The sequence below is a fragment of the Phyllobates terribilis genome, unplaced genomic scaffold (genome assembly GCF_046119375.1).
Source record: "Phyllobates terribilis strain yellow unplaced genomic scaffold, ASM4611937v1 Scaffold_30__1_contigs__length_15301838, whole genome shotgun sequence".
In the NCBI taxonomy this organism is placed as follows: Eukaryota; Metazoa; Chordata; class Amphibia; order Anura; family Dendrobatidae; genus Phyllobates; species Phyllobates terribilis.
Window position 1 is genome coordinate 7,103,863 of NW_027362790.1, and position 17,322 is coordinate 7,121,184.

Here is a 17,322-nt window from a genome sequence, read left to right on the forward strand (position 1 = left end):
CTCCTCCTCCTCCCTGTCCTCAGGCCATCCATGCTGAACAGATGGTATGACATTTGTGCAGGTAGTACCATCTATAGTGCATGAAACTAGCTCCTGCTCTTCCTCCTCTTCCTCATTGTCACCCAATCCACGTTGGGATGAGATGAGGCTGGGCTGTGAGGAATCACTCTGTATGGTTCCTTGCTCCATCTCATCATTCTCCTCCTGCAATGCATCCTCTTTGATTGTTATCAGAGAGCGTTTCAGAAGACAGAGAAGCGGGATGTTGACGCTTATTATGGCGTCATCACCACTCACCATCTTGGAGGTGTCCTCAAAGTTTTGGAGGATGGTACATATGTCTGACATCCATGTCCACTCCTGATTTCTTATGTGTGGAGTCTGAACTGAATACCGATGGCCTTGTTGATGGTTAGGGCGGCTAGGGCGGCGGAAGCTGTAGCTCCCTTTCTAATATGGGCACACAGGCGGGGTACTTTGACAAGCAGATGCGGCAACTCCGGGTAGGTTTTGAAAAACCGCTGAACCACGAGGTTAAGCACATGGGCGAGGCATGGTACATATATGAGCTCTCCTCACCTCAGAGCCGCCACCAGGTTCCTGCCATTGCTACACACGACCATACTTGGCTGTAGGTTCAGCGGTGTCAGCCACAGATCTGCCTGTTCTTTCAGAGCTGTCCACAACTCTTCAGCATTGTGTGGTTTGTCACCTAAGCATATTAGCTTCAGCACAGCCTGTTGCCGCTTGGCTGAGGCATTGCTGCAGTGCTTCCAGCTTGTGACTGATGTGGTCATTTCGGAGATGGAGGCTGAAGAGGAGGAGGAGGCTGAGGAAGATGAGGTGCAGGAGCTGTAGACTGTGGGGCAATCCTGATTGACCTAGGGCCCGCAATCCTCGGCATCGGCAGGATGTGTTCTGTCCCAAGGCCCGACTGGGTCCCGGCTTCCACTATGTTAACCCAGTGTGCCATCAGAGAGATGTATCATCCCTGCCCACAAGCACTTGTCCACGTGTCCGTGGTTAGGTGGACTTTCCCAGTAACTGCATTGTTGAGGGCAATTATATGTGATCCGTGTGACGGACAAACCACAGTTTTCAATAGCTGGATATTTAGCGCTGTAACATGGAAAGGACCTGGCTGTATTCTGCAGTGCCAACTAGCAAATGGCGCAGAAAAACGGTGTTCTCTGGATTGGTTTTTAGACTATGTGCCCACGATGCAGAAATGCTCTGGATTTTTTCCTGAGCATTTCTGCATCTCCCTGGCAGAAAAAACGCATGCGGATTGTACATGCGGATTGCACATGCGGATTGTACATGCGTTTTTCCTGCCAGGGACAAGCGGATGTGAAGCGTTCTTCACATGCATTTCCGCATGTGGGTTGACAAGCGCTTTCCAAGCGATTATAGCATCACTTGGAAAGTGCTTGACAACTTGGTCACACTAGTTAAATCCATGCAAACGTCATGGATTTATATAGTGTGACCTTAAAGAATGGTAAAAAATAAAAAAATAAATACATACTTACCTTCTGATGGCCCCCACAGTTTTTATTCGCTCCGTCCTGGCTTGCCGGCAGCTCGCGGTACACTAAATGACGTCAGCGCAGGTCCTTCCGTCCACCGCGATCTGCCGGCAAGCGAAGACAAGCACACCAGGGGCCATCAGAAGGTAAGTATCATATTTATTTTTTATTTTATTCTTTTTTTTACAGTTTCCATGGTACCCGGGTCCGGAGGAGAGTCTCCTCTCATCCAGACCCGGGCACCATCCGCACATTGAAACGCTTGGATTCCGCATGTACAGATCCAGTGATGCGGAATCCAAGCGTTCCAATGCAAGTCAATGGCAGCGAAAACGCAGCGCTTCCGCAAAATAATTGGTAGTGCTGCATTTTTTCCGCAGCAGAAATTTCCGCAGCATGTGCACATGCAGATTATCATTAGGCAACATGGCAGGCCTTCTACCATGTGTTTTTTAAGTATTTCTGCAGCATTTTTGCCCTGCGGAAACACATAAAAAACGCATCGTGGGCACACAGCCTTAAGCAAACAATCAGATAAAGATAAAAAAAAATATTCCTGGCCCCTGATACGTGGGGCTATTTCTACAAATATAATATCTGTAAAAGCACCAGCAGACAGAACTGAAATGGATCCTCTTGCTATATGCACTGCAGTCTGCTATATACCCTGCCTGCCTGCCTAGCACTGGTATCTCTGCAGCTGGATTAGTCCTCAGAAGGACTGTTAGTTGAGATGAATATGTGTAGAGAATCTTGTGGAATACCTACACTAACTAATAAACAACCAAATCTCTCCCTAGCTCAGCAGCACCTCTCCCTACACTGTCTGATTGCAGAGTAGACTGATGAGCACGGCGGCGCTAGGTCTGGTATAGACCTGATGAGGCTGTGCGGCCAGCCAATCATTGTAATGCCACAACTAACATGGCTGCAGCATTGCAGTGTGTGGCAGACAATTCCTGCATGTTGAATGGCACTCTAAAGAGCGCCTAACATGCAGGGAGGGGACCCCAGCATCCGCCCGAGCATCCCGGAAGTACTCGGCGAGCTTCGAGCATCTCGAGTACTGAGATGCTCAGGCGAGTACCGAGTACTTGCGAGTATGCTCGCTCATCACTAATCAACACAGATGCCTTAGCCTGGAGAAAACCAGTACCTGATTTCTAGGAAGTGAAAAGGACAGATCTCTTGGTATATGATTAATGAGAAACTCTCAGCTATATTATCTGATATTTTTCATTCACAAGTCCATGTTTAAACGTTTAAGTGGACAATAATAGTTCCAGTGTCATCAGCATTTTGGATCAGTGTGACATCAGTATTTGGTCTGTGAGTCCATATTTAGAACACTATGGAATAGTGCAGAGACAAACTGGGCCGGGAGAAACAAAATGCTCCTGATGTGAGCGTCGCATTGCGCATGTGACTCGCCCCCTGGGCCGTGGGGTACTCGGAACCGGGCGATGGGCAGACGATGGGGGTAGTAGTGGCAACCTGGTTCCGTGGCTCAGGGTGGTCAGACCAATGCTAGTCTGCTACTGTACTTTAGATAATGTCCGACTACGCCACCCGTGGATTGCGGTTATTAGGAACCGCCGCTGCAAGGCAGTCCGCTGGGGCCGATGGTGTGTGCAGCTGGGATGGTGTGACTCCCCACGGGAAGAGTGCGGCCCCAGGGCAGTGTAGTAGATGGTGGGAGTGATGGTGGTGAGAGTCCCAGTACCGGTAGTGCTGGAGGAGCGAAAGAGCACACAGACAACGTACTGCAGTCCAAGGTCTTTTACTCACAGTTCAGGTAGTCCAGGTCACTTCTGTACAGGTAGTGACCGCCCGAGCCGTGCTGCATCCACCAGGTGTGGGGCTCGGTCAACTCCCAGGCAGTTCAGGAGCATGGCACAGGACCCCCTTTAATCCTTTCTCTGGCCTGCCTCACCAGTGACCCACTTTTGTCCAGCTGCCGCGGACTTGTGCGGTTAAACATGGTCCCCGTCCTCCGCTGTCCTATATGGTGCCTTCCTAGCAGGTTTGATGAGGTGTCGCACCAATAGATGATCACGACGACCGGTCTTTGGCTGAGGGTAGTTTCTCCTCCACCAACTTGGGATCCGGTACCCTTAATCTGCCTGACCCTTCACCCTGGATTCTCGTGGGTTCTTAGGGTCCCTTCCACCTTCTTGTTCCTGAGCCCTTCTGTTTCTCTCTCTCTTCTCCTCCTTCCCTTGGCCTCTTCTCCAGGCCCACTTCTCCTTCTCCTCTCAGGCTCCGGCCTCTTCCCTAGGCCTGCCTCTGGAGCTGGGCCCAGACTGAGCCACAGCTCCCGGTCAGCCCTCTCTGGCTGCACTCCTTCTCTCACTGAACACTGTTCTAAGATGGTGCCCACCTTTTATACCTCCCTCTAGCCATGAGCCCAGGTGACCAGCAACCAATGAGCTCCTTCCTACGCTCAGGAACCAACCCCTATCTGCCCCTACAGCACTGGGTGTTCCACCTCTCCCTCCCCACTCCAGCAGGGACATGGTCGGTCGTGCCTGCACTTCTGTCTAGTGGGAGCACCGTTGAGCTGTCCCTGGGAAATGGGGTGTGTGTGCTGCATGCAGCTAACTGAGCCCTGGTCCAAACTCCATCCTTACCTGGGAGTGGAATATCACACCTCTGGCAGAGGTGCAATACCCCTGTAGCGGCCGAGCCCTCAGGGCCATGTGACGCGCAGGGGATGGGGGAACATGCTAAATAAGCAAATAGGCGGGGATTTCTGGGCTAACTAAAGATATAGGCGGGGATTTCTTGCCTTCCAGGGGACGCCAAGCATGTGAAAACAGATTTTATAAAACTACATTTCTCTACATTCAGAACTCTACTATGGGCCATACAGGTATGTATACATTTATTTTTCTATAACCTGTATGCCCATATTAGAGGTCTCAAATCTCGCAGGGGGTGACAGTTCCCTTTAAGAAACATTTCTACCATTCTTATCATTCACATAAATCTGAACTGGACAGGTTCTCACACCTAGCTCTTGCGTAGCAGTAATCCAATCCTTATCAAATTAATCTCACAGATGGATGCAGTTTGAAAATGTTTTTGCTAAATTTGGTTTCGCCAGGTGGACTCTTCAGTCTGAATACATCAATCCTACCTCCTGTTCCCCTATTCTCCCAATTATGTTATCTACTGTTTCTCTCTGGTGATGTCACGGGTGTGTCAGAGGTGACAGACAGTAGCCCTGCAGTGGGTTGCAGGAGATCTCTACGTTTGGCATTGCAGACAGCTTCTTAAATAAGAGGCTGTCTTTAGAACCGAGGGGCTACCTCTCTCTTGCTAATTATCTCTCTGGCCTGGGTTTATATATACCAGGTGTGTCTGAGAGGGAGTCGCTGGCTATATTCATTTCTACTTGTGAGGCTTAGCAGGAGCAGTTCTTTGTCCTCTCTGGAGTTTGAGGCCGTGTGCATATTTGGAGTCATCCAAAGCTAAGCAATTTCCTCCTGTTTTGTCTTCCCTTGTTGTCTATAGTGCTTAGTGGAGGTTGACTAATGCTCAGCTCCTTCCATCCCTAGCCATAGCCATATGCCAGGGAAAGTAGGGCAAGGCACGAGTGCGGCGATTGCTGAAGATGCATTAAAGGGATGGTAGTTGAGAAAGGCTGATGCTAGACCAGACTATGAGGTCTCCACTTCCCCCTTTCCCTAGTGTCTTGGCTCCCTTTCCCTTTTCCCTCTGTGTTGCACCAACACCTGGCATGACAGGTGAACCTGGGTGAGAGCAAAGGTGTCATTCCCCTACTTGAGATCTCAATTAGGGTAATAGAGCCCCATATGCCTTATCAAAATCTGTCTAGATGGGAGGCAAGCAGTCCCAACCTTCTCTGCATCTCTCCCACTCCTATTATTTCCACTTTTTCACATGCTGGATGTTTTCAGCACTCACTTTTATGGTAACTTTCATCTATAATTTGTCTACACTTTTGCGTTTTCTGTTCATTGCTTGTATATTTTTCTTTGTTTATAAAAATCAATAAAACTTATTGGAGAAAGAAGCGCTCCAAGCTAACGTTTCCCTAATCCATCCTAAATATCTATGTGATGGAGGCAGATTAAGATACTCACCCATCACCGTCTTCTCCCTTCCTCTCTTCTCTCCCTCACTGCTCCTATACTCATGTATGCCTGATTCAGCCGAGCATGCATGTGCTTTCCATGGGAGGATTATGGACCTGTCCCACAAAATTCAATCAATTCAGATGATTTTCCTTTAATGTGAATGGGCACTAAAGAACTGGACTATTTCTGATATGAATTTTAATTTTTTACCTTGTATGATTTTTTTTTCCATATTATATGTATGACCTCAGTAGCATACAGCCAATTTTGGCAGGCCACATGACCGCTATGGAGCCCATGAGCAGGAGGAGCCTAGTGCCGAATAGCCCCATCCCCTGTTTATATCGTATATATACAGCATAAGTTATGATGGTTTATAAGGGGCAAACTCACATGCTGAGCCCACTCCATACCCAGTGGGTGCCGGCTGTTTTACACAGCAGACAGCCACTCGTAATTGCTGCAATTCAAGCTAGCTCTGATTATATCAGTTTAACCCCTTAGATTCCCTAGTGACCAGCAACTATGGTATCTAAGCAGCTAGACAGGGGGTCTCTGTGACCACCACTGGGTTGCTTAATGGCAGCCAGGGGCCATTAAGAGGTCCCATTTCAGATCTTTGCTATGGGGTCTGTGGATTTCTATGTACACCCCTATATGACCTGATAAGAATTATCCTGAGGGTTAAGCAGGTGGACTAACGTTCTGTGTCCTCCCAGTATTCCTCTCTCTGCATATCATACCATGAGTATCCACCTTAGTACATGCCGTATTTTGAAAATCTTATTTATCTGTTTTCTTTTCTAAAAGTGTTTATTTTACATCAACATGAAACATATGAAAGTGAAATATGTATTAACTGATTGGCTGCAGTGTTCACCCAATGGCCCCTGCGGGAAGGAGAAGTCAGGAGGTCGGCGGGGGCACTGACAGCAGCAGTACTGGGGGTCTGAAAGGTGAGTATAGGATTATTATTCCAAGGCATCTGATATACATAAGATGTATATATATCCTATGCTTTAGACACATATACACACCTTAAGAGTGTTAGATGGTTAATAATAATATAATATAATATTTTTTCACAATGTGTGTTATAATATATAATAATATAACATTTTATAATATGTATATAACAGATTGGACAGTCGGCCATCATGACAGCGCGTTGTTGGTCTCACATGTGATGTCACAGTGACATAGAATGCTGTGAGGTTATACAATCTATGCACTCGGTGACATCAGCGCCATTTTCAGAGTTGAAGTTTTCGCTGAGACTCTACCTTGGTTTTGGAAGTGCGAGCTAGTTTGTTTCATACATCTAGTGCTTTACTTCTACAGCTTCTTATTGATATTTTGGCACCATAACATCCGTGCCAGCAGAGAACTTAGTTCTCATTTTCTATCACTCTACCATCTCAGCCCCAGGAAACTGAACCATGACTTCCAGGGAGCTGCATCAGCTTATTGCTGACAACGAGACTTGGATGAGCCGACCAGAAAATCAGGGTAAGTGAGAGAATATTCCCACCTTATAGGATCTTTTCTGGGAGGAGATTTCCCTGGGGTAAGCGGTTTCAGTACACTCAGTGCATCCTCCACCTTCCCATTCATAGTCCTTGGGGGCTGTGTTAGTCGCAGTCTGGTTCCACCCCTGCTCTGTGATGTCTGCAGAGAGGGGATCCACTGAGCAGGTTTATTTAGCCCAAACATTAATCAATTTTTTCTCCTCTCCCTAAACCCCAAAGCAACAGCAGGTTCACTCCGTTTGGCTTGAAAGTGTTTTTTTATAAAAATTTGCATATTTCTAGTAAATTGTATTTCTTTATAGGTCAGGCTATGATTGTCCATCAATTGAGATCTTCTCAAAGGGATCAGAGAAGACCAATTACTACTGGTGGACACAGAACAGACGCCACTACTGTCACTGCGAGAGGCAGAGAAGCCAGAACTCCTCTCCGGCAAAGAGGACAAGAGAGCAGGGAAAGAAGCCGCTCTCCGCTTAGACCAGTCCCTGCAGAGCCCTCCAGAGAAACATCAGAGAGCAGAAGGGATGACAGTGGATCCTCAGACACCGCCACTGAGTTTGAATTCAGACGGCCATTTCCCATTCTGCCCAGCCGCAGACTCAGGGAGTCTCCAGCTGCAAGTGGATCTCCTGTACAATTACTGCAGGCAAACCGTCTGTTCAACATCATCTTTCAGCAGCAGGGAATGGGAGTGATGACGCCTCCGCCATAGATGTGGCCACCATCACCACCTGCACAATATAATCTGCAGGAAAGGCAGCAGACTTGGCGAGCTCAGCAAATTAGGAACCTCCCAACAAGAGCTGTAACATCTCAGGAGGAGTCGTGTGTCATCTGCATGACGGATTATGAGACCGGAGAGGAAGTCACAGTGCTACCATGCAATCATTGTTTCCATCAGGGTTGCATCTCTACCTGGCTCAACTCCAACCTTCGCTGCCCCCTGTGTCGCAACCACTGCTTCCTTCTAAAATTCAGTGGAACATCTTAAATGTTCAAGGAAGAAGTTAAGAGTTTGGCAGTGACACTAGAAGAGTCCATCTTGTACGTCAGCCCAGGTAAGAGAGAACATATAGATTACATCTGCATTCATTTCAAATGCTAAAAAAAATAATTCACCTTTACTTCTGTTCTGTCTTTTCTTTAGTTTACCATCAGCTTTGGGAAACATCGGACCAGTACTGAGTTCTCAGATGAGGATCAATGAAATAGCGGTCTTCTTTCTGTGATATTATTGAGACTCTGAAGAAGAAACCTGCTCCTGCACATGACGATTTTCGGATGAACCCCCTTCTCTCTTTTCTGTGAGGGGATTTTGAAGATGCTCTGGAAAGTAGATAGAGAGGAAACCAGGCTCTCCAATATAAGCCGAAAGTTAGAAGTTTATTACAACAATCATCAGCAAACGTCTGTGTGCAATGGGCCAACGTTTAGGTCACATGACCTTATTTATATATATATATATATACCGTATATTCCGGCGTATAAGACGACCTGGTGTATAAGACGACCCCCCTACTTTCCTGTTAAAATATAGAGTTTAGGATATATTCACCGTATAAGACTACCCCTTTTCCAACGCATACCAAACACCGGTAAAAATTAAAAAAAAACAGATTTGAATTTAACATGGTCCTTTTTTAATTTAAATTCTTATGACATGCAGGTATATAGCAGGAAAACTGTCACTCATAAACATATTAAAATAGGGGGGACCCCACGTCATTTTTTGGGGGGGTCCCCCATTCTAATAGCTAGTAAAGGCTAGGTATTCAGCTGGGGGCTGATATTAGTAGCCTGGGAAGCTCCGTGGGTATTACCCCCTTCCCAGACTTCAAACATCTGCCCCAGCCGTCTGCTTAACCTCCGCTAGAGACTATAATGATGGTGGATCCCACGCCAATTTTCTTTTTAAAAAATCCTTTATTTTAACACTAAATGACAATTGAGGGGTTAATAAAGATGCAGTCCCTAAATTATTAATTTTGTAATTAATTTTTCCCAAAAATGTTGACGTGGGGCTTCGCCATATTTTTGTGTCCAGCCAGGTACAGCAGGCAGGAACGGGCTGCCCCCAACCACCAGCTGCCTATTTGTACCTGGCCGGACACAACAATATAGGGAAGCCCTTTTTTTTTTAATTATTTCATGAAATAATTAAAAAAAAAAATACGTGGGGCTTCGCCCTATTTTTGTGTCCAGCCAGGTACAACTAGGCAGCTGGGGGCTGGAATCTGCAGCGCAGGGAGGCCCAAGCTTTCTGGGCCCCCCCTGCTGCAAATTGCAGTCCGCAGCCACCCCGGAAAATGGCGCGTTCATAGAAGCGCCATCTTCTGGCGCTGTACCCAACTCATCCAGGGCCCTGGTGCGGTGGCTCACTGGGTAATAAAGGGGTTAGGGCCAGCTTGGCATTATCAGCTGGCCCTAAGCCCGAAATTCATGGGGTCACGCCAATATTAGACATGACCGCCATGAATTTCTAGTAAAGTAATTAAAAAAAACACAACACCCAGAATAAAGTCCTTTAATTGAAATAAAGACACAATTTTTTAATGTTCTAAATTAAACCATACTTACCATCACGCCCATTCCAGCTGAAGCCAACGATCTCCTGCAATAAAAGTAAAATAATAAAGCAACATAATCCTTACCTCTCTATGGTTCCCAGGACGGCTCCAGCTCTGCTACATTCACATGACAGGCTGCACCACAGCAGAACGCTGCCGTTCAGCTTGCCATGCGGCAGACACTGAGAAGCGCAGGCATGCTTGTGCTCCTCAGTGTCTGACTGTGACGGCATCCAGATGAGCCGAGGTCATGTCCAATGAACTCGGCTCACCTCATGCACGTCACTGACAGCGTGGGAAAATTCTCCTGCTCCCCGCATGCGCAGTAGAAGTTTCCCACGCTGTCAGTGACGGACGTCCAGGAGGTGAGCTGAGTTCATTGTCGGCTCATCTGGATGCCGTCACAGCGAGACACTGAGGAGCACAAGCATGCCTGCGCTTCTCAGTGTCTGCGGGATGACAGGCTGGATGGCAGCGTTCTGCTGCGGTCCAGCCAGTCATCTCGATGTAGCAGAGCTGAAGCTGTCCTGGGAACCATGGAAAGGTAAGGATGAGGTTGGTTTATTATTTTTCTTTTATTGCAGGAGATCGTTGGCTTCAGCTGGAATGGGCGTGATGGTAAGTATGGTTTAATTTAGAACAATAAAGGATTGTGTCTTTATTTCAATTAAAGGACTTTATTCTGGGTGTTTGTGTTTTTTTTAACTTTGACTATGGGGTTAGTAATGGGGGTGTCTTATAGACGCCTCTCCATTACTAACCTGGGCTTGATGTCAGCTGGCATTATAAGCTGACATCAACCCCAGCCCTATTACCCCCTGCCACCGCACCAGGGCAGCGTGGAAGAGCGAGGCTAAGTGCCAGAATTGGCGCATCCTATGGATGCGCCATTTCTGGGGCGGCTGACGGCTGGTGTTTCTAGCCTGGGAGGGGGCCAATATTCATGGCTCCCTTCCTGGGCTATTAATATCAGCCCCCAGCTGTCTGCCTAGCCTTTGCTAGCTATTAAATTAGGGGGGACCCCACGTCATTTTTTTGGGGGGGTTCCCCATTTTAATAGCTAGTAAAGACTAGGTATTCAGCTGGGGGCTGATATTAGTAGCCTGGGAAGCTCCGTGGGTATTACCCCCTTCCCAGGCTTCAAACATCTGCCCCAGCTGTCTGCTTAACCTCCGCTAGAGCCTAAAATTAAGGGGAACCCCACGCCAATTTTTTTTAATAATAAATCCTTTATTTTAACACTAAATGACAAGTACAGTAATCAACACTATCACTGTACTTCATATATATGTGACTGACATGTTTCTATCTATCTAATCTATGTGTGAAGCTCTATTCTGTCTGTTATAAATTGTCGGGTACCGCTGCTGAATTGCCGGCCGGCTTTTTTAAAGAGACAGTGCATGAAAACACTATTATTTGTTTTAATAAATCCTTTACACTAAATGACAAGTACAGTAAGCAATACTGTCACTGTACTTCATATATATGTGACTGACATGTTTCTATCTATCTAATCTATGTGTGAAGCTCTATTCTTTCTATTCTAAATTGTCGGGTGCCGGCTTATGCCGCTGCTGAATTGCCGGCTTTTCATATATTGTCACAGAAGCGATGCGAACTTCCCTGCTCCGGACACAGCGCAGCGCTTCTGTGACAAGTGAAAGCTGTCGGCACAGAAGCCCTGCGCTGTGTCCGGAGCTGGGAATACGCAGCGATGTGTCAGTTTCAGCACAGAAGCGCTGACTGTCTGGACGTACCGCCGCCGTATTTTAACTCCCTCCACCTTATATTAACTCCGACATGGCAGGGATACGGCCACGGCAGCTTATTAACACCCCCAGAGTATCCCCGCATGTCAATTTCTGAAAGTTCAAAAGCATTACCGGCGTATAAGACGACCCCAGACTAGACAGAAGATTTTTCAGTCTTCAAAAGTCGTCTTATACGCCGGAATATACGGTATATATATGTATATACATTAAAGAATGTTATACCAATTATATTGATTCTGTGTCTTTCACCTTATTTGCATGGTATGCATACTGGGAACTCCATAACATTATGCTCAGAGCAGGTGGATTGATGATAAATGTCTATTCTAAAATAAAAGTTGTACAAACTTCAAAAAGAATGAACATATGTACTGAAAAGTCAAAAGGACTTGCTGTGCATATGATCCGTCTGTTGTCACTTCTTTTAACTTCTTCAGGCTTCAAAAGCTGTGAAGAGGCTAAAAGAAGGGATTGGTCTTTTCTTCTAGAATTTTCCGCTTTGAAGCCGCTACTATTTTATATATAAACTGATTTCGCAGTGAAGTCGCTGCAAAAAAACTAACACAAAGACATCGCAAAAGACACTTCAAGTAAAACTCCATCAGAGCTTTATTCAAATGTTTCCCTACAAGAAAAATGCAGATATACTGAGGTCTAAAAGACGCCATGTGCACATACCCTGACAGCGAGTCGTTAGTAAGGCCAGGGATACAGGTACTTTGACTGGAGTTACTCTAAGTGGTTTGTGCAGAGACACCACAATATCTAGTAGTGAGTCCTCCATTATTCCATACATAGTTACAGTACAGACCAAAAGTTTGGACACACCTTCTCATTTCAAGATTTTTCTGTATTTTCGTGACTATGAAAATTGTACATTCACACTGAGGCATCAAAACTATGAACAGTAACTTAACAAAAAAGTGTGAAACAACTGAAAATATGTCCTATATTCTAGGTTCTTCAAAGTAGCCACCTTTTGCTTTAATGATTGCTTTGCACACTCTTGGCATTCTCTTGATGAGCTTCAAGAGGTAGTCACCGGAAATGGTTTTCACTTCACAGGTGTGCCCTGTCAGGTTTAATAAGTGGGATTTCTTGCCTTATAAATGGGGTTCGGACCATCAGTTGTGTTGTGCAGAAGTCAGGTGGATGCACAGCTGATAATCCTACTGAATAGACTGTTAGAATTTGTATTATGGCAAGAAAAAAGCAGCTAAGTAAAGAAAAATGAGTGGCCATCATTACTTTAAGAAATGAAGGTCAGTCAGTCCGAAAAATTTGGCAAACTTTGAAAGGGTCCCCAAAAAACTTTGAAAGTGTCTGTTGATCCAGAGGAAGGCAAAAAAACCCATGTGGCAAACACTAAGTTCCACATTGGGGAAAAAAATTCCTCCCTGACTCCATATGACAATCAGACTAGTTCCCTGGATCAACGCCCTATCAAGGAATCTAGTATATATAACCTGTAATATTGTACTTTTCAAGAAAGACATCCATGCCCTTCTTTAATTTTAGTAGTGAATCACTCTTTACATCATGCGGCAGAGAGTTCCAAAGTCTCACTGCTCTTACAGTAAAGAATCCGCGTCTGTGATTATGATTAAACCTTCTTTCCTCCAGACGTAGAAGATGCCCCCTTGTCCACTTGTCTCAGGCCTCAGAGTAAAAAGATCAGTAGAACGGTCTTTGTACTGTCCCCTCATATACTTGTACATAGTAATAAGATCACCCCTAAGCCTCCGTTTTTCCAAAGTAAATAACCCCAAGTGTAATAACCTGTCTTGGTATTGCAGACCTCCCAGTCCTCTAATAGCCTTGGTCGCTCTTCTCTGCACCCTCTCTAGTTCAGCTATGTCTTTCTTATACACCGGAGACCAGAACTGTACACAGTATTCTAAGTGTGGTCGCACTAGTGACTTGTATAGAGGTAAAATTATGCTCTCCTCATGAGCATCTATGCCTCTTTTAATACATCCCATTATTTTATTTGCCTATTCTCACATTATTCCATGAATAAGGTTTAGCCGAAACGCGTTGGAATGTGCTGTACCTAAGAGCCGCTATAGTGCTCATTCTGTAACTCATCCTTGGCTTTTACAATTTGAAATTAAAAGTGAAGTTTTAACAAGATATATACAACCCTGGTCCTGCTGGATACATCTTTGCTTGCTTTCTTATTACTTGAACCTTGGTAGCCCATGACCTGGGCATCTCCACTGCAAGACTTCGTTGGGACTGGATGAGTCTGGCTATTACATGGTGAGCTGACATACGTTTTCCTTTTCCCTTTCCCCTTGTTTTTTCATTATTTTATTTGCCTTTGCAGCAGCTGCCTGACACTGGCCACCAAACGTGAGCTTGTCGTCCACCAATACACCCAGGTCTTTTTCAGTTACAGTTTTGCCCAGTGTTTTACAATTAAGCATATAATTATACATTTTATTTCCTCTGCCCAAGTGCATTACCTTACATTCATCCCCATTGAAGCTCATTTGCCATTTATCAGCCCAAGCTTCTAGTTTACATAGATCCTCCTGTAATATAAAATTGTCCTCCTCTGTATTGATTACCCTGCTGAGTTTAGTGTCATCTGCAAATATTGAAATACTACTCTGTATGCCCCCTACAAGGTCATTAATAAATATGTTAAAAAGAAGCGGGCCCAATACTGACCCCTGTGGTACCCCACTGTTAACTGAGACCCAGTCTAAGTGTGTTCCATTAATAACCACCCTTTGTTTTGATGCGCCCCCAGGGCCGTGGGGTACTCGGCAGCCGTGCCTCTGGTTGCTGGGGGATATCACGGTAGCTGGCCCGGTCCGTGACCCAGGGCGGTCAGTAAAAGGGGGAGATATAGGGGATTTGGGAAAGTGTTCATGACGCCACCTGTGGATTGCGGCTAGAGGGAGCAGCCACTGTGGAGCAGTCCTCTGGAGCTGGTGTTACGGTAGCAGGGATGGTGTGGCTCTCCACAGGTAGAGCTTGCTCCAGGGCAGCGTGGGGTGTAATGGATGGTGGTGCAGGGGATAGACGGCAGGACAGTCCCAGAGGAAAGACGGACACTCACACGGGGGTAAGCTTCAGTACCTTTACTGGTGATGTTGCAGGCACGGTCCAGGGTACTCCAGTTGAAGGGCGCACTTTTGGACTCTCCCCAGTGAGCGAGTATAGGGCGTCCTGATCCGTTGCTTTATTCTCTAAGCTTCTGACCTGCCTGGAGCTAGGCCTAGCTTGGTTACTGTCTCTCTTTGCACCTGCTGACCTGGTGATAGGGCCTTCTCTTTGGAGATCACTCTCCCTGGATGCTGGGACCTCCGTGACTCCTAGCCCTGGTACTGTAGTCAGTGTTTGGTGAACCTGGAACCTGTAGTCTTCCAGGGGTTCCGGTGGTTCCTACTGGGTATAAAGGGTCCCTGTAGGCGCGGACCCGGTGTCCGGTATATATATCGGGGTGAGCCTGGTATGCTCCTCTGCCCCCTTGCTACTTCTTCCTTCTCCTCTCTGCCTTCGGCCCACCCAAGGCCCTCACTAGGCTTTCACACGTGCTGCAGGCCTTGGCTCGCCTAAGCACAGCAGCCAGCTCGCTGCCTCTTCACTGCACTCTGAGCATCAGCACGCTGTCTGCTCAACTCTGAGCTGTGTTCCTCTCTGTCTCTGAACACTAATCTGAAACTAGAACTCTAATCTGAGCTGCCTAGCTCCTCCCTCCCTATATATATCCCTAACGGGCTCCCTCTGCTGATCTGAGGTGGTAGGGTGGAGGTGTGTGAATGTGTGAGGGCCTCTTGTGGAGAAGTCCATCCATGCACCCTTCTGGGTTCTTTGGCACCAGTGCGTAGCAGGGCGCCACCTGTGGTACCCCATTGTTATCTGAGACCCAGACTGAGTGTTTTCCATTAATAACCACCCTTTGTTTCCTATCACTAAGCCAGTTCTTAACCCACATACATATATTTTCCCCTATCCCCATTGTTCTCAATTTATGTATCAACCTTTTGTGTGGAACCGTATCAAAAGCTTTTGAAAAGTCCATATACACAACATCCACTGCATTTCCTTGGTCCAGTCCGGAACTTGACTCCTCATAAAAGCTGATCAGATTAGTTTGACAGGAACGGTCCCTCGTAAACCCATGTTGATATTGGGTCATGAGGTTATTCTTCTTCAGATACTCTAGTATAGCATCCTCTTAGGAAAGCCTCCAGGATTTTACCCACAGTAGAGGTTAAGCTTACTGGCCTATAATTTCCAAGTTCGGTTTTTGTCCCCTTTTTGAATATTGGCACCACATTTGCTATACGCCAGTACTGTGGTACAGACCCTGTTATTATGGAATCTTTAAAGATTAAAAATAATGGTCTATCTATGACGTTACTTAATTCCTGCAGTACTCGCGGGTGTATCCCTTCCGGGCCTGGGGATTTGTCAACTTTAGTGATTTTTAGATGCCGCCAGACTTCCTGTTGGGTTAAGCAAGTGACATTTAATGGAGAATTTTTGTCATCACTAATCATGCTTTCTGTCATGCGATTTTCTTGTGTAAATACTGTTTAAAAAAAATCATTTAGCATATTGGCTTTTTCCTCATCCTCATCCACCATTTCACCCAGACTATTTTTAAGGGGGCCAACACTATCATTTTTTAGTTTTTTACTATTTATGTATTATTTTTACTTTCTCTGGCAATGAGTCTCTCTGTCTCAATCTTTGCTGCCTTAATTTGGCTTTTACAGAATTTATTTAATTTTCTGTATTTATTTAATGCCTCATCACTACCTACTGTTATGATCTGCAACATGTACTAAGGAAAGATAAGGGAAAACTGTCCCTACAGTAAAACTAAGCTGAATCCCTACGATGTAGCGGGCTGCCTGTTCCTAGCGAACAGACCCGCCTAAGTCCTCGGCTAGTCTGAACGAAGACCTATAGAATAAGGGGAGGGGTCCCTAAAAGAACTAATGACTGGGACAAAAAATGGGACACCTCCTAAACAGAGAAGTTCTTACAGGACACAAAAAGACAAACAGACAAAAAAAGTACTAGAGGTCCCAGAAGGACCAAACGAACTGACAGAGAAAGGCACAGAAGCACCTGGCTAGAAAAACAGTCAAACACTGAAGTCCAGCACAGCCAAAAGGGCGGAGCTGGAATATAAAGGCCGATGGGCACGTGACCACAAAACACAAGATGGAAAAAACAAACAGGAGGGTTCTAACAGTACCCCCCTCGTTTATGAGGATCCTCCGGATCCTCCAGGTCCAGGCCTATCCGGAAACCTCCTGTGGAAAGCTTTATCAAGCCTAGGAGCAGAGACCTCATCCATCCTTACCCAGGAGTTGTCTTAGGGACCGAAAACCTTCCAGGAGACAAGATACTGTAATCTCCCTTTATGCCATCTAGAATTCAAGATACGAGAAATTTCATATTCGCTGTCTTCCACCACAGGAGGAACTGAGACAGTGGCATCCCTATCTGATACATCAGCCTTTTTCAACAAGGAAACATGAAACAAAGGATTAATCTTCCAGGAAGTAGGGACATCCAACCTAACAGCAGACGGGTTAACAATCTGAAGCACTTTAAATGGACCCACAAACTTAGGACCCAGTTTTTTAGAAGGAATCCTCAACCGCAGGTTCTTTGAGGACAACCAAACCATGTCACTCACAGTAAACAAAACCTCCTTACGTTTCCTGTCAAAATACTTCTTGGCCTTCGTTAGTCCAAACTCTCTCCAAATTCTCCTCCTCCGGCACCGCCGACCCCAATTTGGAGAACGAACCAAAAGACGGATGTCTCCCAGTACTACAAGAAAA